General features: G+C 44.7%; 1 pseudogene; it reads left to right on the top strand.

Moving 5' to 3' along the window:
* Positions 1-24885, top strand: part of LOC121843948 — a 77335-nt pseudogene that overhangs the window by 2867 nt on the left and 49583 nt on the right.

Raw genomic sequence — 24885 nt, 5'->3', positions numbered from 1 at the left:
ACCTTACCCCTTTATAAAACCATAACCCATACTGGACATTACCCTTTATAAAACCATAACCCATACTGGACATTACTCTTTATAAAACCATAACCCATAGTGGGCATTACCCTTTATAAAACCATAACCCTTTATCAAACCATAACACATACCCTACCTTACCCCTTTATAAAACCATAACCCATACTGGACCTTACCCCTTTATAAAACCATAACCCATACTGGACCTTACCCCTTTATAAAACCATAACCCATACTGGACATTACCCTTTATAAAACCATAACCCATACTGGACATTACCCTTTATAAAACCATAACACATACTGGGCATTACCCTTTATAAAACCATAACCCATTTGTGGGCATTACCCTTTATAAAACCATAACCCATACTGGACATTACCCTTTATAAAACCATAACCCATACTGGACATTGCCCTTTATAAAACCATAACCCATACTGGACATTACCCTTTATAAAACCATAACCCATACTGGACATTACCCCTTTATACCACCATAACCCATACTGGACATTACCCCTTTATAAAACCATAACCCATACTGGACATTACCCCGTTATAAAACCATAACCCATACTGGACATAACCCTTTATAAAACCATAACCCATACTGGACATTACCCCTTTATAAAACCATAACCCTTTATAAAACCATAACCCATACTGGACATTACCCTTTATAAAACCATAACCCATACTGGACATTACCCTTTATAAAACCATAACCCATACTGGACATTACCCCTTTATAAAACCATAACCCATACTGGACATTACCCTTTATAAAACCATAACCCATACTGGACATTACCCCTTTATAAAACCATAACCCTTTATAAAACCATAACCCATACTGGACATTACCCTTTATAAAACCATAACCCATACTGGACATTACCCTTTATAAAACCATAACCCATACTGGACATTACCCCTTTATAAAACCATAACCCATACTGGACATTACCCTTTATAAAACCATAACCCATACTGGACATTACCCTTTATAAAACCATAACCCATACTGGACATTACCCGTTGTAAAACCATAACCCATACTGGACATTACCCCTTTATAAAACCATAACCCATACTGGACATTACCCCTTTATAAAACCATAACTCATACTGGACATTACCCCTTTATAAAACCATGACCCATACTGGACATTACCCTTTATAAAACCATAACCCATACTGGACATTACCCTTTATAAAACCATAACCCATACTGGACATTACCCCTTTATAAAACCATAACCCATACTGGACCTTACCCCTTTATAAAACCATAACCCATACTGGACATTACCCCTTTATAAAACCATAACCCATACTGGACATTACCCCTTTATAAAACCATAACCCTTTATAAAACCATAACCCATACTGGACATTACCCTTTATAAAACCATAACCCATACTGGACATTACCCTTTATAAAACCGTAACCCATACTGGACATTACCCTTTATAAAACCATAACCCATACTGGACATTACCCTTTATAAAACCATAACCCATACTGGACATTACCCTTTATAAAACCATAACCCATACTGGACATTACCCTTTGTAAAACCATAACCCATACTGGACATTACCCCTTTATAAAACCATAACCCATACTGGACATTACCCCTTTATAAAACCATAACTCATACTGGACATTACCCCTTTATAAAACCATGACCCATACTGGACATTACCCTTTATAAAACCATAACCCATACTGGACATGACCCTTTATAAAACCATAACCCATACTGGACATTACCCCTTTATAAAACCATAACTCATACTGGACCTTACCCCTTTATAAAACCATAACCCATACTGGACCTTACCCCTTTATAAAACCATAACCCATACTGGACATAACCCTTTATAAAACCATAACCCATACTGGACATTACCCTTTATAAAACCATAACCCATACTGGACATTACTCTTTATAAAACCATAACCCATAGTGGGCATTACCCTTTATAAAACCATAACCCTTTATCAAACCATAACACATACCCTACCTTACCCCTTTATAAAACCATAACCCATACTGGACCTTACCCCTTTATAAAACCATAACCCATACTGGACCTTACCCCTTTATAAAACCATAACCCATACTGGACATTACCCTTTATAAAACCATAACCCATACTGGACATTACCCTTTATAAAACCATAACACATACTGGGCATTACCCTTTATAAAACCATAACCCATTTGTGGGCATTACCCTTTATAAAACCATAACCCATACTGGACATTACCCTTTATAAAACCATAACCCATACTGGACATTGCCCTTTATAAAACCATAACCCATACTGGACATTACCCTTTATAAAACCATAACCCATACTGGACATTACCCCTTTATACAACCATAACCCATACTGGACATTACCCCTTTATAAAACCATAACCCATACTGGACATTACCCCGTTATAAAACCATAACCCATACTGGACATAACCCTTTATAAAACCATAACCCATACTGGACATTACCCCTTTATAAAACCATAACCCTTTATAAAACCATAACCCATACTGAACATTGCCCCTTTATAAAACCATAACCCATACTGGACATTACCCCTTTATAAAACCATAACCCATACTGGACATTACCCTTTATAAAACCATAACCCATACTGGACATTACCCCTTTATAAAACCATAACCCATACTGGACATTACCCCTTTATAAAACCATAACCCATACTGGACATTACCCTTTATAAAACCATAACCCTTTATAAAACCATAACCCATACTGGACATTACCCTTTATAAAACCATAACCCATACTAGACATGACCCTTTATAAAACCATAACCCATACTGGACATTACCCCTTTATAAAACCATAACTCATACTGGACATTACCCCTTTATAAAACCATGACCCATACTGGACATTACCCTTTATAAAACCATGACCCATACTGGACATGACCCTTTATAAAACCATAACCCATACTGGACATTACCCCTTTATAAAACCATAACCCATACTGGACCTTACCCCTTTATAAAACCATAACCCATACTGGACCTTACCCCTTTATAAAACCATAACCCATACTGGACCTTACCCTTTATAAAACCATAACCCACACTGGACATTACCCTTTATAAAACCATAACCCATAGTGGGCATTACCCTTTATAAAACCATAACCCATACTGGACCTTGCCCCTTTATAAAACCATAACCCATACTGGACCTTACCCCTTTATAAAACCATAACCCATACTGGACATTACCCTTTATAAAACCATAACCCATACTGGACATTACTCTTTATAAAACCATAACCCATAGTGGGCATTACCCTTTATAAAACCATAACCCTTTATCAAACCATAACACATACCCTACCTTACCCCTTTATAAAACCATAACCCATACTGGACCTTACCCCTTTATAAAACCATAACCCATACTGGACCTTACCCCTTTATGAAACCATAACCCATACTGGACATTACCCTTTATAAAACCATAACCCATACTGGACATTACCCTTTATAAAACCATAACACATACTGGGCATTACCCTTTATAAAACCATAACCCATTTGTGGGCATTACCCTTTATAAAACCATAACCCATACTGGACATTACCCTTTATAAAACCATAACCCATACTGGACATTGCCCTTTATAAAACCATAACCCATACTGGACATTACCCTTTATAAAACCATAACCCATACTGGACATTACCCCTTTATACCACCATAACCCATACTGGACATTACCCTTTATAAAACCATAACCCATACTGGACATTACCCCGTTATAAAACCATAACCCATACTGGACATAACCCTTTATAAAACCATAACCCATACTGGACATTACCCCTTTATAAAACCATAACCCTTTATAAAACCATAACCCATACTGGACATTACCCTTTATAAAACCATAACCCATACTGGACATTACCCTTTATAAAACCATAACCCATACTGGACATTACCCATTTATAAAACCATAACCCATACTGGACATTACCCCTTTATAAAACCATAACCCATACTGGACATTACCCTTTATAAAACCATAACCCATACTGGACATTACCCCTTTATAAAACCATAACTCATACTGGACATTACCCCTTTATAAAACCATGACCCATACTGGACATTACCCTTTATAAAACCATGACCCATACTGGACATGACCCTTTATAAAACCATAACCCATACTGGACATTACCCCTTTATAAAACCATAACCCATACTGGACCTTACCCCTTTATAAAACCATAACCCATACTGGACCTTACCCCTTTATAAAACCATAACCCATACTGGACCTTACCCTTTATAAAACCATAACCCACACTGGACATTACCCTTTATAAAACCATAACCCATAGTGGGCATTACCCTTTATAAAACCATAACCCATACTGGACCTTGCCCCTTTATAAAACCATAACCCATACTGGACCTTACCCCTTTATAAAACCATAACCCATACTGGACATAACCCTTTATAAAACCATAACCCATACTGGACCTTACCCTTTATAAAACCATAACCCATACTGGACATTACCCTTTATAAAACCATAACCCATACTAGACATGACCCTTTATAAAACCATAACTCATACTGGACATTACCCCTTTATAAAACCATAACTCATACTGGACATTACCCCTTTATAAAACCATGACCCATACTGGACATTACCCTTTATAAAACCATGACCCATACTGGACATGACCCTTTATAAAACCATGACCCATACTGGACATTACCCCTTTATAAAACCATAACCCATACTGGACCTTACCCCTTTATAAAACCATAACCCATACTGGACCTTACCCCTTTATAAAACCATAACCCATACTGGACCTTACCCTTTATAAAACCATAACCCACACTGGACATTACCCTTTATAAAACCATAACCCATAGTGGGCATTACCCTTTATAAAACCATAACCCATACTGGACCTTGCCCCTTTATAAAACCATAACCCATACTGGACCTTACCCCTTTATAAAACCATAACCCATACTGGACATTACCCTTTATAAAACCATAACCCATACTGGACATTACTCTTTATAAAACCATAACCCATAGTGGGCATTACCCTTTATAAAACCATAACCCTTTATCAAACCATAACACATACCCTACCTTACCCCTTTATAAAACCATAACCCATACTGGACCTTACCCCTTTATAAAACCATAACCCATACTGGACCTTACCCCTTTATAAAACCATAACCCATACTGGACATTACCCTTTATAAAACCATAACCCATACTGGACATTACCCTTTATAAAACCATAACACATACTGGGCATTACCCTTTATAAAACCATAACCCATTTGTGGGCATTACCCTTTATAAAACCATAACCCATACTGGACATTACCCTTTATAAAACCATAACCCATACTGGACATTGCCCTTTATAAAACCATAACCCATACTGGACATTACCCTTTATAAAACCATAACCCATACTGGACATTACCCCTTTATACCACCATAACCCATACTGGACATTACCCCTTTATAAAACCATAACCCATACTGGACATTACCCCGTTATAAAACCATAACCCATACTGGACATAACCCTTTATAAAACCATAACCCATACTGGACATTACCCCTTTATAAAACCATAACCCTTTATAAAACCATAACCCATACTGGACATTACCCTTTATAAAACCATAACCCATACTGGACATTACCCTTTATAAAACCATAACCCATACTGGACATTACCCTTTATAAAACCATAACCCATACTGGACATTACCCTTTATAAAACCATAACCCATACTGGACATTACCCCTTTATAAAACCATAACCCTTTATAAAACCATAACCCATACTGGACATTACCCTTTATAAAACCATAACCCATACTGGACATTACCCTTTATAAAACCATAACCCATACTGGACATTACCCCTTTATAAAACCATAACCCATACTGGACATTACCCTTTATAAAACCATAACCCATACTGGACATTACCCTTTATAAAACCATAACCCATACTGGACATTACCCGTTGTAAAACCATAACCCATACTGGACATTACCCCTTTATAAAACCATAACCCATACTGGACATTACCCCTTTATAAAACCATAACTCATACTGGACATTACCCCTTTATAAAACCATGACCCATACTGGACATTACCCTTTATAAAACCATAACCCATACTGGACATTACCCTTTATAAAACCATAACCCATACTGGACATTACCCCTTTATAAAACCATAACCCATACTGGACCTTACCCCTTTATAAAACCATAACCCATACTGGACATTACCCCTTTATAAAACCATAACCCATACTGGACATTACCCCTTTATAAAACCATAACCCTTTATAAAACCATAACCCATACTGGACATTACCCTTTATAAAACCATAACCCATACTGGACATTACCCTTTATAAAACCGTAACCCATACTGGACATTACCCCTTTATAAAACCATAACCCATACTGGACATTACCCTTTATAAAACCATAACCCATACTGGACATTACCCTTTATAAAACCATAACCCATACTGGACATTACCCTTTGTAAAACCATAACCCATACTGGACATTACCCCTTTATAAAACCATAACCCATACTGGACATTACCCCTTTATAAAACCATAACTCATACTGGACATTACCCCTTTATAAAACCATGACCCATACTGGACATTACCCTTTATAAAACCATAACCCATACTGGACATGACCCTTTATAAAACCATAACCCATACTGGACATTACCCCTTTATAAAACCATAACTCATACTGGACCTTACCCCTTTATAAAACCATAACCCATACTGGACCTTACCCCTTTATAAAACCATAACCCATACTGGACATAACCCTTTATAAAACCATAACCCATACTGGACATTACCCTTTATAAAACCATAACCCATACTGGACATTACTCTTTATAAAACCATAACCCATAGTGGGCATTACCCTTTATAAAACCATAACCCTTTATCAAACCATAACACATACCCTACCTTACCCCTTTATAAAACCATAACCCATACTGGACCTTACCCCTTTATAAAACCATAACCCATACTGGACCTTACCCCTTTATAAAACCATAACCCATACTGGACATTACCCTTTATAAAACCATAACCCATACTGGACATTACCCTTTATAAAACCATAACACATACTGGGCATTACCCTTTATAAAACCATAACCCATTTGTGGGCATTACCCTTTATAAAACCATAACCCATACTGGACATTACCCTTTATAAAACCATAACCCATACTGGACATTGCCCTTTATAAAACCATAACCCATACTGGACATTACCCTTTATAAAACCATAACCCATACTGGACATTACCCCTTTATACAACCATAACCCATACTGGACATTACCCCTTTATAAAACCATAACCCATACTGGACATTACCCCGTTATAAAACCATAACCCATACTGGACATAACCCTTTATAAAACCATAACCCATACTGGACATTACCCCTTTATAAAACCATAACCCTTTATAAAACCATAACCCATACTGAACATTGCCCCTTTATAAAACCATAACCCATACTGGACATTACCCCTTTATAAAACCATAACCCATACTGGACATTACCCTTTATAAAACCATAACCCATACTGGACATTACCCCTTTATAAAACCATAACCCATACTGGACATTACCCCTTTATAAAACCATAACCCATACTGGACATTACCCTTTATAAAACCATAACCCTTTATAAAACCATAACCCATACTGGACATTACCCTTTATAAAACCATAACCCATACTAGACATGACCCTTTATAAAACCATAACCCATACTGGACATTACCCCTTTATAAAACCATAACTCATACTGGACATTACCCCTTTATAAAACCATGACCCATACTGGACATTACCCTTTATAAAACCATGACCCATACTGGACATGACCCTTTATAAAACCATAACCCATACTGGACATTACCCCTTTATAAAACCATAACCCATACTGGACCTTACCCCTTTATAAAACCATAACCCATACTGGACCTTACCCCTTTATAAAACCATAACCCATACTGGACCTTACCCTTTATAAAAACATAACCCACACTGGACATTACCCTTTATAAAACCATAACCCATAGTGGGCATTACCCTTTATAAAACCATAACCCATACTGGACCTTGCCCCTTTATAAAACCATAACCCATACTGGACCTTACCCCTTTATAAAACCATAACCCATACTGGACATTACCCTTTATAAAACCATAACCCATACTGGACATTACTCTTTATAAAACCATAACCCATAGTGGGCATTACCCTTTATAAAACCATAACCCTTTATCAAACCATAACACATACCCTACCTTACCCCTTTATAAAACCATAACCCATACTGGACCTTACCCCTTTATAAAACCATAACCCATACTGGACCTTACCCCTTTATGAAACCATAACCCATACTGGACATTACCCTTTATAAAACCATAACCCATACTGGACATTACCCTTTATAAAACCATAACACATACTGGGCATTACCCTTTATAAAACCATAACCCATTTGTGGGCATTACCCTTTATAAAACCATAACCCATACTGGACATTACCCTTTATAAAACCATAACCCATACTGGACATTGCCCTTTATAAAACCATAACCCATACTGGACATTACCCTTTATAAAACCATAACCCATACTGGACATTACCCCTTTATACCACCATAACCCATACTGGACATTACCCCTTTATAAAACCATAACCCATACTGGACATTACCCCGTTATAAAACCATGACCCATACTGGACATGACCCTTTATAAAACCATAACCCATACTGGACATTACCCCTTTATAAAACCATAACCCATACTGGACCTTACCCCTTTATAAAACCATAACCCATACTGGACCTTACCCCTTTATAAAACCATAACCCATACTGGACCTTACCCTTTATAAAACCATAACCCACACTGGACATTACCCTTTATAAAACCATAACCCATAGTGGGCATTACCCTTTATAAAACCATAACCCATACTGGACCTTGCCCCTTTATAAAACCATAACCCATACTGGACCTTACCCCTTTATAAAACCATAACCCATACTGGACATAACCCTTTATAAAACCATAACCCATACTGGACCTTACCCCTTTATAAAACCATAACCCATACTGGACATTACCCTTTATAAAACCATAACCCATACTGGACATTACCCCTTTATACAACCATAACCCATACTGGACATTACCCTTTATAAAACCAAAACCCATACTGGACATTACCCTTTATAAAACCATAACCCATACTGGACATTACCCCTTCATACAACCATAACCCATACTGGACATTACCCCTTTATACAACCATAACCCATACTGGACATTACCCCTTCATACAACCATAACCCATACTGGACATTACCCCTTTATACAACCATAACCCATACTGGACATTACCCCTTTATAAAACCATAACCCATACTGGACATTACCCTTTATAAAACCATAACCTGTGTATAACCAGGACTGATTGATACGCTGAACCTTTGACCTTCCTCCTGTCCAGGACATCTTCCTGTTCATCACCAGACAGCTGAAAGGACTGGAAGACACCAAGAGCCCACAGTTCAATAGATACTTCTACCTGCTGGAGGTGAGGGGTCAGGGGTTACAGGTCAGGGGTTAGATGGTCATCACTAGTTACCACAGCCACAAAGTCATAATTATGGCTAAACCCCGCCTATTTCTTCAATTTGATATTTTTAACATTGTTTTTATAAACCTAACCTTAACCAAGTGGCTTATCTTAAAGTCCATAAAGCATGAATGTTTACGATATAACCCATCTGACAGCTGGATGGGGTTAAAGGTCAGAGGCTGTGGGACTGGCAAGGAAATATCTCCGTTGCATACGTCTCTGTCTCTCTCTCTGTCTCTCTCTGTCTCTCTCTGTCTCTCGGTCTCTCTCTGTGTCTCTCTCTGTCTCTCTCTGTCTCTCTCTGTCTCTCTCTGTCTCTCTCTCTGTCTCTCTCTCTGTCTCTCTCTCTGTGTCTCTCTCTGTGTCTCTCTCTCTGTGTCTCTCTGTGTCTCTCTCTCTGTGTCTCTCTCTCTGTGTCTCTCTCTCTGTGTCTCTCTCTCTGTGTCTCTCTCTCTGTGTCTCTCTCTCTGTGTCTCTCTCTCTGTGTCTCTCTCTCTGTCTCTCTCTCTGTCTCTCTCTCTGTCTCTCTCTCTCTCTGTGTCTCTCTCTCTGTGTCTCTCTCTCTGTGTCTCTCTCTCTGTGTCTCTCTCTCTGTGTCTCTCTCTGTCTCTCTCTCTCTGTGTCTCTCTCTCTCTGTGTCTCTCTCTGTGTCTCTGTCTCTCTCTGTGTCTCTGTCTCTCTCTCTCTTTGTGTCGTTCTCAAAACCCATTGGAGAAAGGTCAGAGGGGAGGGGCCTCCTGGCTTTCTCATCCAAATGGGGTTTTGAGAAGATGAGATGTAAGGAGTATGCAATTAAGTTCTTTCCCAAGAGCTCTTGCAGTTGAACAGATATTTCAACCCTGCTTTGGAAAGACTCCTAACGAGGAGGGTTTGTTTGGTGAGGCGCCGTCCTGAATGTTGGTGATTTTAACCCCTTGTGGACCTTATTGACGGTGTGTAGAACCTGGCGTGGGTAAAGTCGTACAACATCTGCTTTGAGCTGGAGGACTGCAACGACATCTTCATCCAGCTCTTCAAGACACTCTTCTCTGTCATCAAGTAAGTGTGTCTGTGTCTGTGTCTGTGTCTGTGTCTGTCTGTCTGTTATCAGATACTGGTGATAACGGCCTGTCTGTCTGTTATCAGATACTAGTGATGACTGCCTGTCTCTATAGAGGAGGAGATGACGGCCTGTCTCTATAGAGGAGGAGATGACGGCCTGTCTCTATAGAGGAGGAGATGACGGCCTGTCTCTGTAGAGGAGGCGATGACGGCCCGTCTCTGTAGAGGAGGCGATGACGGCCTGTCTCTGTAGAGGAGGCGATGACGGCCTGTCTCTGTAGAGGAGGCGATGACGGCCTGTCTCTGTAGAGGAGGCGATGACGGCCTGTCTCTGTAGAGGAGGAGATGACGGCCTGTCTCTGTAGAGGAGGCGATGACGGCCTGTCTCTGTAGAGGAGGCGATGACGGCCTGTCTCTGTAGAGGAGGCGATGACGGCCTGTCTCTGTAGAGGAGGCGATGACGGCCTGTCTCTGTAGAGGAGGCGATGACGGCCTGTCTCTGTAGAGGAGGCGATGACGGCCTGTCTCTGTAGAGGAGGCGATGACGGCCTGTCTCTGTAGAGGAGGCGATGACGGCCTGTCTCTGTAGAGGAGGCGATGACGGCCTGTCTCTGTAGAGGAGGCGATGACGGCCTGTCTCTGTAGAGGAGGCGATGACGGCCTGTCTCTGTAGAGGAGGCGATGACGGCCTGTCTCTGTAGAGGAGGCGATGACGGCCTGTCTCTGTAGAGGAGGCGATGACGGCCTGTCTCTGTAGAGGAGGCGATGACGGCCTGTCTCTGTAGAGGAGGCGATGACGGCCTGTCTCTGTAGAGGAGGCGATGACGGCCTGTCTCTGTAGAGGAGGCGATGACGGCCTGTCTCTGTAGAGGAGGCGATGACGGCCTGTCTCTGTAGAGGAGGCGATGACCGCCTGTCTCTGTAGAGGAGGCGATGACGGCCTGTCTCTGTAGAGGAGGCGATGACCGCCTGTCTCTGTAGAGGAGGCGATGGCGGCCCGTCTCTGTAGAGGAGGCGATGGCGGCCCGTCTCTGTAGAGGAGGCGATGGCGGCCCGTCTCTGTAGAGGAGGCGATGGCGGCCCGTCTCTGTAGAGGAGGCGATGGCGGCCCGTCTCTGTAGAGGAGGCGATGGCGGCCCGTCTCTGTAGAGGAGGCGATGGCGGCCCGTCTCTGTAGAGGAGGCGATGGCGGCCCGTCTCTGTAGAGGAGGCGATGGCGGCCCGTCTCTGTAGAGGAGGCGATGACGGCCCGTCTCTGTAGAGGAGGCGATGACGGCCCGTCTCTGTAGAGGAGGCGATGACGGCCCGTCTCTGTAGAGGAGGCGATGACGGCCCGTCTCTGTAGAGGAGGCGATGACGGCCCGTCTCTGTAGAGGAGGCGATGACGGCCCGTCTCTGTAGAGGAGGCGATGACGGCCCGTCTCTGTAGAGGAGGCGATGACGGCCCGTCTCTGTAGAGGAGGCGATGACGGCCCGTCTCTGTAGAGGAGGCGATGACGGCCCGTCTCTGTAGAGGAGGCGATGACGGCCCGTCTCTGTAGAGGAGGCGATGACGGCCCGTCTCTGTAGAGGAGGCGATGACGGCCCGTCTCTAGAGGAGGCGATGACGGCCCGTCTCTAGAGGAGGCGATGACGGCCCGTCTCTGTAGAGGAGGCGATGACGGCCCGTCTCTGTAGAGGAGGCGATGACGGCCCGTCTCTGTAGAGGAGGCGATGACGGCCCGTCTCTGTAGAGGAGGCGATGACGGCCCGTCTCTGTAGAGGAGGCGATGACGGCCCGTCTCTGTAGAGGAGGCGATGACGGCCTGTCTCGCGCTAATTACGATGCTAAATTGGCCAAGTCACAGTTACTAGCCTACCTGGTTAAATAAAAATAAAATACCCTCTCTTTCCCCCTCTAACCTCTCTCCCCTCTCTCTAACTTCTCTCACCCCCCTCCCTCTCTCCCCCCTACAGTAACAGTCACAATCAGAAGGTCCAGATGCACATGTTGGATCTGATGAGTTCTATAATAATGGAGGGAGACGGAGTCACACAGGAACTACTGGACACCATCCTGATCAACCTGATACCTGCTCACAAGGTAACGCATCAACCTGATACCTGCTCACCAGGTAACACACCACACTGATCAACCTGATACCTGCTCACAAGGTAACGCATCAACCTGATACCTGCTCACAAGGTAACACACCATCCTGATACCTGCTCACTAGGTAACACACCACACTGATCAACCTGATACCTGCTCACAAGGTAACACTGATCAACCTGATACCTGCTCACAAGGTAACACACTGATCAACCTGATACCTGCTCACAAGGTAACACACTGATCAACCTGATACCTGCTCACAAGGTAACACTGATCAACCTGATACCTGCTCACAAGGTAACACATTGATCAACCTGATACCTGCTCACAAGGTAACACACTGATCAACCTGATACCTGCTCACTAGGTAATACTAATCAACCTGATACCTGCTCACAAGGTAACACTGATCAACCTGATACCTGCTCACTAGGTAATACTAATCAACCTGATACCTGCTCACAAGGTAACATACTGATCAACCTGATACCTGCTCACTAGGTAACACTGATCAACCTGATACCTGTTTAATCCTCTCTCCTCCTGTCCAGAACCTGAATAAGCAGGCGTACGACTTGGCCAAGACTCTGCTGAAGAGGACCGTTCAGACCATAGAAACATGTATCGCAAACGTTAGTACTGTAAACTAATACATACATATATACCTATACTTTACACTATATACCTGTACTATGCATATATATATATATATATACCTATACTTTACACTCTATATATACCTGTACTATACACTATATATATATATATATATATATCTATATATATATATATATATATATATATATACCTATACTATACACTATATATATACCTGTAGTATACACTATATATATATATATATATATATATATATATATATATATATATATATATATATATATATATATATATATATATATATATATATATACCTATACTATACACTATATATATATATACCTGTACTATACACAAACGTTAGTACTGTAAACTAATACATACATATATACCTATACTTTACACTATATATATACCTGTACTATACACTATATATATATACCTATACTTTACACAAACGTTAGTACTGTAAACTAATACATACATATATATATATATATATAAAAACATTAGTACTGTAAACTAATACATACATATATACCTATACTTTACACTATATATATATATACCTGTACTATACACATATATATATATATATATATATATACACTACACGCCCAATTTTTCAGTTTTTGATTTGTTAAAAAAGTTTGAAATATCAATAAATGTCGTTCCACTTAATGATTGTGTCCCACTTGTTGTTGATTCTTCACAAAAAAATACAGTTTTATATCTTTATGTTTGAAGCCTGAAATGTTGCAAAAGGTCGCAAAGTTCAAGGGGGCCGAATACTTTCGCAAGGCACTGTATATACTGTATTCTATACCATCTACTGCATCCTGTATATATGTGTGTACTATATATTGATGTTTGTGTACATCTATCTATCGTTCAGACCAACTAACATCTCTCTCTGCCTCTCTCTGCCTCTCTCCCCCTCTCTGCCTCTCTCCCCCTCTCTGCCTCTCTCTGCCTCTCTCCCCCTCTCTGCCTCTCTCCCCCTCTCTGCCTCTCTCCCTCTCCCTGCCTCTCCCTCCCTCTCCCTGCCTCTCCCTCCCTCTCCCTGCCTCTCTCCCTCCCTCTCCCTCCCTCCCTCCCTCTCCCTCCCTCCCCCCGCCCCTCTCTCTCTCTATCTCTCTGCCCCTCCCTCCCCCACGCCCCTCTCTCTCTCTCTCTCTCTCTCTCTCTCTGCCCCTCCCTCCGCCCGCCCCTCTCTCTCTCTCTCTCTCTCTGCCCCTCCCTTCACCTGCCCCTCTCTCCCCCTCCCTCTCTCTCTCTGCCCCTCCCTCCCCCCGCCCCCTCTCTCTCTCTGCCCCTCCCCCCCCGCCTCTCTCTCTCTCTCTCTCTCTCTCCCCCTCTGCCCCTCTCTCCCTCTCTGCCCCTCTCTCCCCCTCTGCCCCTCCCTCCCTCTCTGCCCCTCTCTCTCTCTATGCCCCTCCCTCCCTCTCTGCCCCTCTCTCCCTCTCTCTCTCTCCCTTCCTCCCTCCCCCTCCTCCCTCCCCCTCCAGTTCTTTAACCAGGTCCTGGTGATGGGCAAGTCTTCAGTCAGTGATCTGTCAGAACACGTGTTTGATCTGATCCAGGAGCTGTTCTCCATCGACCCTCTGCTGCTCACGTCTGTCATGCCCCAGCTAGAGTTTAAACTCAAGGTATAGGACCCATCGACACACACAGGGTTGTAATGGTTCTGTCCCGTCTGGTTAGGACAGGTGGACTCCTGATAGTCGCTAGGTTCTGTCCTGTCTGGTTAGGACAGGTGTTTAGGACAGGTGATCTCCTGTCTGGTTAGGACAAGTGTTTAGGACAGGTGATCTCCTGTCTGGTTAGGACAGGTAGTTAGGACAGGTGGGCTCGTTATAGTTGCCAGGTTCTGTCCTGTCTGGTCCTGTCTGGTTAGGACAGGTAGATTCCTGATAGTCGCCAGGTTATGTCCTGTCTGGTTAGGACAGGTAGATTCCTGATAGTCACCAGGTTCTGTCCTGTCTGGTTAGGACAGGTAGATTCCTGATAGTCGCCAGGTTCTCTCCTGTCTGGTTAGAACAGGTTCTGTCCTGTCTGGTTAGAACAGGTTCTGTCCTGTCTGGTTAGAACAGGTTCTGTCCTGTCTGGTTAGAACAGGTTCTGTCCTGTCTGGTTAGAACAGGTGGAGTCCTGATAGTCGCCAGGTTCTGTCCTATCTGGTTAGAACAGGTGGAGTCCTGATAGTCGCCAGGTTCTGTCCTGTCTGGTTATGACAGGTGGCTCCTGATAGTCGCCAGGTTCTGTCCTGTCTGTTTAAAACAGGTTCTGTCCTGTCTGGTCCTGTCTGGTTAGGACAGGTGACCCTGATAGTCACCAGGTTCTGTCCTGTCTGGTTAGGACAGGTGGACTCCTGATAGTCACCAGGTTCTGTCCTGTCTGGTTAGGACAGGTGAACTCCTGATAGTCACCAGGTTCTGTCCTGTCTGGTTAGGACAGGTAAACTCCTGATAGTCACCAGGTTCTGTCCTGTCTGGTTAGGACAGGTAAACTCCTGATAGTCACCAGGTTCTGTCCTGTCTGGTTAGAACAGTCACCACCTACACAGACACAGCTGTTTCCTTTGAAGATGTTGATATGATTTTGGTCTGAATGACCTCGAATCTTGTTGTTGTGGTTGTATAAGACATAGATATGGACACAAGCACTGAGATATGTCTTTAAAAAAAAAATGTTTTTATTTATTTAACCTTTTATTGAACTAGGCAAGTCAGTTAAGAACAAATTCTTATTTTCAACGATGGCCTACCAAAAGGATAAAGGCCTGGGATTAAAAATAATATTTAGATATAGGACAAAATGCACATCACAACAAGAGAGACACCACTACATAAAGAGAGACCTAAGACAACAACATAGCATGGTAGCAACATGACGACATAGCACGGTAGCAACGCGACGACATAGCGCGGTAGCAACATGACGACATGGCGCGGTAGCAACGCGACGACATGGCGCGGTAGCAACGCGACGACATGGCGCGGTAGCAACGCGACGACATGGCGCGGTAGCAACGCGACGACATGGCGCGGTAGCAACGCGACGACATGGCACGGTAGCAACGCGACGACATAGCACGGTAGCAACGCGACGACATAGCACGGTAGCAACGCGACGATATAGCACGGTAGCAACACGACGACATGGCACGGTAGCAACACGACGACATGGCACGGTAGCAACACGACGACATGGCACGGTAGCAACACGACGACATAGCACGGTAGCAACACGACGACATAGCACGGTAGCAACACGACGACATAGCACGGTAGCAACGCGACGACATAGCACGGTAGCAACGCGACGCCATAGCACGGTAGCAACGCGACGACATAGCACGGTAGCAACGCGACGACATAGCACGGTAGCAACGCGACGACATAGCACGGTAGCAACGCGACGACATAGCACGGTAGCAACGCGACGACATAGCACGGTAGCAACGCGACGACATAGCACGGTAGCAACGCGACGACATGGCGCGGTAGCAACGCGACGACATGGCGCGGTAGCAACGCGACGACATGGCGCGGTAGCAACGCGACGACATGGCGCGGTAGCAACGCGACGACATGGCGCGGTAGCAACGCGACGACATAGCACGGTAGCAACGCGAGAGTCTGTGATTGGGTCTTTTGAAATATGGCTGTAACCTATCAAAGTATCATTAAATTATTAGTGGTAATTATCTATTGTTACACACAGCATGTAAAAACACTGATAAACTCACACATTCGTGTTACCGTCGGCAGTAAAACGTCCTCAAAAACATGGCGTCTCCTCCCTTCGGGAAGACGAAAACACTCCTGACCTGAGTGGGCGGGATGCGGTGTTCAGATGTGCATTTCCAAAGCGCTCTGATTGGTTGGGAATGACAGGGCTGTGATTGGTGAGGGGATAACTTAGGTAGGCCGAGCAGCCAAACTATCTAACTGGACTTTAAGGGACTGTGAGGAGAAGTTAGGACATTTTTAACAAACCAAACATTTAAAATACTGTTTATATACAGAACTGAAAATGTAGAAATGCATAGTTCATATCAGGAAGTGATCACCATTTGCCTCATGCAGCGGGTTACACATCTCCTTCACAGAGTTGATCAGGCTGTTGATTGGAGTTGATCAGGCTGTTGATTGGAGTTGATCAGGCTGTTGATTGGAGTTGATCAGGCTGTTGATTGGAGTTGATCAGGCTGTTGATTGGAGTTGATCAGGCTGTTGATTGGAGTTGATCAGGCTGTTGATTGGAGTTGATCAGGCTGTTGATTGGAGTTGATCAGGCTGTTGATTGGAGTTGATCAGGCTGTTGATTGGAGTTGATCAGGCTGTTGATTGGAGTTGATCAGGCTGTTGATTGGAGTTGATCAGGCTGTTGATTGGAGTTGATCAGGCTGTTGATCGGAGTTGATCAGGCTGTTGATCGGAGTTGATCAGGCTGTTGATCGGAGTTGATCAGGCTTGATTAGAGTTGATCAGGCTGTTGATTAGAGTTGATCAGGCTGTTGATTAGAGTTGATCAGGCTGTTGATTAGAGTTGATCAGGCTGTTGATTAGAGTTGATCGGGCTGTTGATTGGAGTTGATCGGGCTGTTGATTGGAGTTGATCGGGCTGTTGATTGGAGTTGATCGGGCTGTTGATTGGAGTTGATCGGGCTGTTGATTGGAGTTGATCGGGCTGTTGATTGGAGTTGATCGGGCTGTTGATTGGAGTTGATCGGGCTGTTGATTGGAGTTGATCGGGCTGTTGATCGGAGTTGATCGGGCTGTTGATCGGAGTTGATCGGGCTGTTGATCGGCGTTGATCGGGCTGTTGATCGGAGTTGATCGGGCTGTTGATTAGAGTTGATCGGGCTGTTGATTAGAGTTGATCGGGCTGTTGATTAGAGTTGATCGGGCTGTTGATTAGAGTTGATCGGGCTGTTGATTGGAGTTGATCGGGCTGTTGATCGGGCTGTTGATCGGGCTGTTGATCGGGCTGTTGATTGGAGTTGATCGGGCTGTTGATTGGAGTTGATCGGGCTGTTGATTGGAGTTGATCGGGCTGTTGATTGGAGTTGATCGGGCTGTTGATCGGAGTTGATCGGGCTGTTGATCGGAGTTGATCGGGCTGTTGATCGGAGTTGATCGGGCTGTTGATCGGGCTGTTGATCGGAGTTGATCGGAGTTGATCGGGCTGTTGATCGGAGTTGATCGGGCTGTTGATCGGAGTTGATCGGGCTGTTGATCGGGCTGTTGATCGGGCTGTTGATCGGAGTTGATCGGGCTGTTGATCGGAGTTGATCGGGCTGTTGATCGGAGTTGATCGGGCTGTTGATCGGAGTTGATCGGGCTGTTGATCGGAGTTGATCGGGCTGTTGATCGGAGTTGATCGGGCTGTTGATCGGAGTTGATCGGGCTGTTGATCGGAGTTGATCGGGCTGTTGATCGGAGTTGATCGGGCTGTTGATCGGAGTTGATCGGGCTGTTGATCGGAGTTGATCGGGCTGTTGATCGGAGTTGATCGGGCTGTTGATCGGAGTTGATCGGGCTGTTGATCGGAGTTGATCGGGCTGTTGATCGGAGTTGATCGGGCTGTTGATCGGAGTTGATCGGGCTGTTGATCGGAGTTGATCGGGCTGTTGATCGGAGTTGATCGGGCTGTTGATCGGAGTTGATCGGGCTGTTGATCAGAGTTGATCGGGCTGTTGATTAGAGTTGATCGGGCTGTTGATTGGAGTTGATCGGGCTGTTGATCGGGCTGTTGATTGGAGTTGATCGGGCTGTTGATTGGAGTTGATCGGGCTGTTGATTGGAGTTGATCGGGCTGTTGATTGGAGTTGATCGGGCTTTTGATTGGAGTTGATCGGGCTGTTGATTGGAGTTGATCGGGCTGTTGATCGGAGTTGATCGGGCTGTTGATCGGAGTTGATCGGGCTGTTGATCGGAGTTGATCGGGCTGTTGATCGGAGTTGATCGGGCTGTTGATCGGGCTGTTGATCGGAGTTGATCGGGCTGTTGATCGGAGTTGATCGGGCTGTTGATCGGAGTTGATCGGAGTTGATCGGGCTGTTGATCGGGGGAGTTGATCGGGCTGTTGATCGGGCTGTTGATCGGAGTTGATCGGGCTGTTGATCGGAGTTGATCGGGCTGTTGATCGGAGTTGATCGGGCTGTTGATCGGAGTTGATCGGGCTGTTGATCGGAGTTGATCGGGCTGTGGAATGTTGTCCCACTTCCTCGTCAATGGGTGTTGTACAAGCCGATCCAGAGCATCCCAAACATGCTCATTGGGTGACATGTCTGGTGAGTATGCAGGACACGGAAGAACTGGGACATTTTCAGCTTCCAGGAATTGTGTCCAGATCCTTGCAACATGGGGCCGTGCATTACCATGCTGAAACAGGATGTGATGGCAGATGAATGGCACGACAATGGGCCTCAAGATCTCATCACGGTATCTCTGTGCATTCAATTTGTCATCGATAAAATGCAATTGTGTTTGTTGTCCGTAGCTTATGCCTTCCCCCATACCATAACCCCACCTCCATCTTGGGGCACTCTGTTCACAACGTTGACATCAACAAACACCATACCATAACCCCACCTCCACCTTGGGGCACTCAGTTCACAACGTTGACATCAGCAACCACCATAACCCCACCTCCACCATGGGGCCCTCTGTTCACAACGTTGACATCAGCAACCACCATAACCCCACCTCCACCATGGGGCACTCAGTTCACAACGTTGACATCAGCAACCACCATAACCCCACCTCCACCTTGGGGCACTCAGTTCACAACGTTGACATCAGCAACCACCATAACCCCACCTCCACCATGGGGCCCTCTGTTCACAACGTTGACATCAGCAACCACCATAACCCCACCTCCACCATGGGGCGCTCTGTTCACAACGTTGACATCAGCAACCACCATAACCCCACCTCCACCATGGGGCACTCAGTTCACAACGTTGACATCAGCAAACCGCTCACCCACATGACGCCATACATGCGGTCTACGGTTGAGAGGACAGTTGGACGTACTGCCAAATTCTCTAAAACGACGGTGGAGGCGGCTTATGGTAGAGAAATGAACATTAAATTCTCCAGCAACAGCTCTTGTGGACATTCCTGCAGTCAACATGCCAATTGCTCGCTCCCTCAAAACATGAGACATCTGTTGCATTGTGTTGAGATAAAACTGCACATTTTAAAGTGACCTTTTATTGTCCCCCAGCACAAGGTGCACCTGTGTAATGACCATGCTGTTTAATCAGCTTCTTGATAGGCCACACCTGTCAGGTAGATTGATTATCTTGGTAAAGGAGAAATGCTCACGAACAGGGATGTCAACAAATTCGTGCACCAAATTTGCGAGAGAAACTTTATGTGCGTTTTTAACATTTCTGGGATCTTTTCTATTTCATGAAACATGGGACCCACACTTTACATGTTTTATATTGTTGTTCAGTATAGAAGGTAAAGTAAAAAGAATAAAAACCTTCAACCGGTCCGTTTATCAATACCGGGTATATAGTAAAATTAGATATATATACTAGCCAGCCTTACGCCAAGCCCACCCACCTAAGCCCCATTTCCTTCCAGAAAAAACCCTGGACACACACACACACACCTACTAGACCCAAAATACGACCGTCTAATCTAATTTGTCTGTGTGTTGCAGAGTAACGACGGAGAAGAGCGTCTAGCTGTGGTCAGACTGCTGGCCAAGCTGTTTGGAGCCAAAGACTCAGAACTGGCCACTCAGAACAGACCGCTGTGGCAATGCTTCCTGGGACGGTGAGACACACACACACACACACACGTGTAGTAGAGGTGCTTTGCGTTAACGAGGTGTTTGTGTGCTCCATCCCCAGGTTCAATGACATCCATGTCCCAGTGAGGCTTGAGTCGGTCAAGTTCGCTTCCCACTGTCTGATGAACCATCCAGACCTGGCCAGAGACCTCACAGGTAGGTGTCTGATGAACCATCCAGACCTGGCCAGAGACCTCACAGGTAGGTGTCTGATGAACCATCCAGACCTGGCCAGAGACCTCACAGGTAGGTGTCAACTGTCCAGACCTGGCCAGAGACCTCACAGGTAGGTGTCAACTGTCCAGACCTGGCCAGAGACCTCACAGGTAGGTGTCTGATGAACCATCCAGACCTGGCCAGAGACCTCACAGGTAGGTGTCTGATGAACCATCCAGACCTGGCCAGAGACCTCACAGGTAGGTGTCTGATGAACCATCCAGACCTGGCCAGAGACCTCACAGGTAGGTGTCAACCATCCAGACCTGGTCAGAGACCTCACAGGTAGGTGTCAACTGTCCAGACCTGGCCAGAGACCTCACAGGTAGGTGTCTGATGAACCATCCAGACCTGGCCAGAGACCTCACAGGTAGGTGTCTGATGAACCATCCAGACCTGGCCAGAGACCTCACAGGGACCTTTTTAAAGTGCCACGACCAAGTTTGGGAGACGCTGCCCTAACCAAATATGTCTGTATCGTCCAATCAGAGTTCCTGAAAGTGCGATCACATGACCCAGAGGAGGCGATCCGACACGACGTCATCGTAACGATCATCAACGCCGGGAAGAAAGACCTGAACCTGGTTAACGACCAACTGCTGGGCTTCGTGAGGGAGAGGACCCTGGACAAGAGGGTGCGACCTCAGTTCCTTATTCTCACCTGACCTCTACCTTCTCAGTTCTTTATTCTCACCTGACCTCTACCTTCTCAGTTCTTTATTCTCACCTGACCTCTACCTTCTCAGTTCTTTATTCTCACCTGACCTCTACCTTCTCAGTTCTCACCTGACCTCTACCTTCTCAGTTCTTTATTCTCACCTGACCTCTACCTTCTCAGTTCTTTATTCTCACCTGACCTCTACCTTCTCAGTTCTTTATTCTCACCTGACCTCTACCTTCTCTGTTCTCACCTGACCTCTACCTTCTCTGTTCTCACCTGACCTCTACCTTCTCCGTTCTTTATTCTCACCTGACCTCTACCTTCTCCGTTCTTTATTCTCACCTGACCTCTACCTTCTCAGTTCTTTATTCTCACCTGACCTCTACCTTCTCAGTTCTTTATTCTCACCTGACCTCTACCTTCTCTGTTCTCACCTGACCTCTACCTTCTCTGTTCTCACCTGACCTCTACCTCCTCCGTTCTTTATTCTCACCTGACCTCTACCTTCTCCGTTCTTTATTCTCACCTGACCTCTACCTTCTCCGTTCTTTATTCTCACCTGACCTCTACCTTCTCCGTTCTTTATTCTCACCTGACCTCTACCTTCTCCGTTCTTTATTCTCACCTGACCTCTACCTTCTCAGTTCTTTATTCTCACCTGACCTCTACCTTCTCAGTTCTTTATTCTCACCTGACCTCTACCTTCTCTGTTCTCACCTGACCTCTACCTTCTCTGTTCTCACCTGACCTCTACCTTCTCTGTTCTCACCTGACCTCTACCTTCTCAGTTCTTTATTCTCACCTGACCTCTACCTTCTCCGTTCTTTATTCTCACCTGACCTCTACCTTCTCAGTTCTTTATTCTCACCTGACCTCTACCTTCTCCGTTCTTTATTCTCACCTGACCTCTACCTTCTCAGTTCTTTATTCTCACCTGACCTCTACCTTCTCCGTTCTTTATTCTCACCTGACCTCTACCTTCTCCGTTCTCACCTGACCTCTACCTTCTCAGTTATTTATTCTCACCTGACCTATACCTTCTCTGTTCTCACCTGACCTCTACCTTCTCAGTTCTTTATTCTCACCTGACCTCTACCTTCTCAGTTCTTTATTCTCACCTGACCTCTACCTTCTCCGTTCTTTATTCTCACCTGACCTCTACCTTCTCAGTTCTCACCTGACCTCTACCTTCTCCGTTCTTTATTCTCACCTGACCTCTACCTTCTCCGTTCTCACCTGACCTCTACCTTCTCCGTTCTTTGTTCTCACCTGACCTCTACCTTCTCAGTTCTTTATTCTCACCTGACCTCTACCTTCTCTGTTCTCACCTGACCTCTACCTTCTCTGTTCTCACCTGACCTCTACCTTCTCCGTTCTTTATTCTCACCTGACCTCTACCTTCTCAGTTCTTTATTCTCACCTGACCTCTACCTTCTCTGTTCTCACCTGACCTCTACCTCCTCCGTTCTTTATTCTCACCTGACCTCTACCTTCTCCGTTCTTTATTCTCACCTGACCTCTACCTTCTCAGTTCTTTATTCTCACCTGACCTCTACCTTCTCAGTTCTTTATTCTCACCTGACCTCTACCTTCTCTGTTCTCACCTGACCTCTACCTTCTCTGTTCTCACCTGACCTCTACCTTCTCTGTTCTCACCTGACCTCTACCTTCTCAGTTCTTTATTCTCACCTGACCTCTACCTTCTCCGTTCTTTATTCTCACCTGACCTCTACCTTCTCAGTTCTTTATTCTCACCTGACCTCTACCTTCTCCGTTCTTTATTCTCACCTGACCTCTACCTTCTCAGTTCTTTATTCTCACCTGACCTCTACCTTCTCCGTTCTTTATTCTCACCTGACCTCTACCTTCTCCGTTCTCACCTGACCTCTACCTTCTCAGTTATTTATTCTCACCTGACCTATACCTTCTCTGTTCTCACCTGACCTCTACCTTCTCAGTTCTTTATTCTCACCTGACCTCTACCTTCTCCGTTCTTTATTCTCACCTGACCTCTACCTTCTCAGTTCTCACCTGACCTCTACCTTCTCCGTTCTTTGTTCTCACCTGACCTCTACCTTCTCCGTTCTCACCTGACCTCTACCTTCTCCGTTCTTTGTTCTCACCTGACCTCTACCTTCTCAGTTATTTATTCTCACCTGACCTCTACCTTCTCTGTTCTCACCTGACCTCTACCTTCTCTGTTCTCACCTGACCTCTACCTTCTCTGTTCTTTATTCTCACCTGACCTCTACCTTCTCAGTTCTTTATTCTCACCTGACCTCTACCTTCTCCGTTCTCACCTGACCTCTACCTTCTCCGTTCTTTGTTCTCACCTGACCTCTACCTTCTCAGTTCTTTATTCTCACCTGACCTCTACCTTCTCCGTTCTTTATTCTCACCTCACATCTTTTCATTTTCATCCCTTTGTTTTGGAAAGTAATTTTTTGTTATGTTTCTTTCTTCCTCTCCTCCCCTCCCCTCCTCCCTCCCCCCTCCCTCCCTCCTCTCCTCTCCTCCCTCCTCCTCCCTCCCTCCTCTCCTCCATAGTGGAGGGTACGTAGAGGCGATGATGGGTTTGGCCCAGTTGTTTAAGAAGTACTGTCTCCAT

Source organism: Oncorhynchus tshawytscha, unplaced genomic scaffold, assembly GCF_018296145.1.
Source record: "Oncorhynchus tshawytscha isolate Ot180627B unplaced genomic scaffold, Otsh_v2.0 Un_contig_3726_pilon_pilon, whole genome shotgun sequence".
Lineage (NCBI taxonomy): Eukaryota > Metazoa > Chordata > Actinopteri > Salmoniformes > Salmonidae > Oncorhynchus > Oncorhynchus tshawytscha.
The sequence above is the reverse complement of the archived record's forward strand: the minus strand, read 5'-3'. Positions and strand labels throughout refer to the sequence as shown.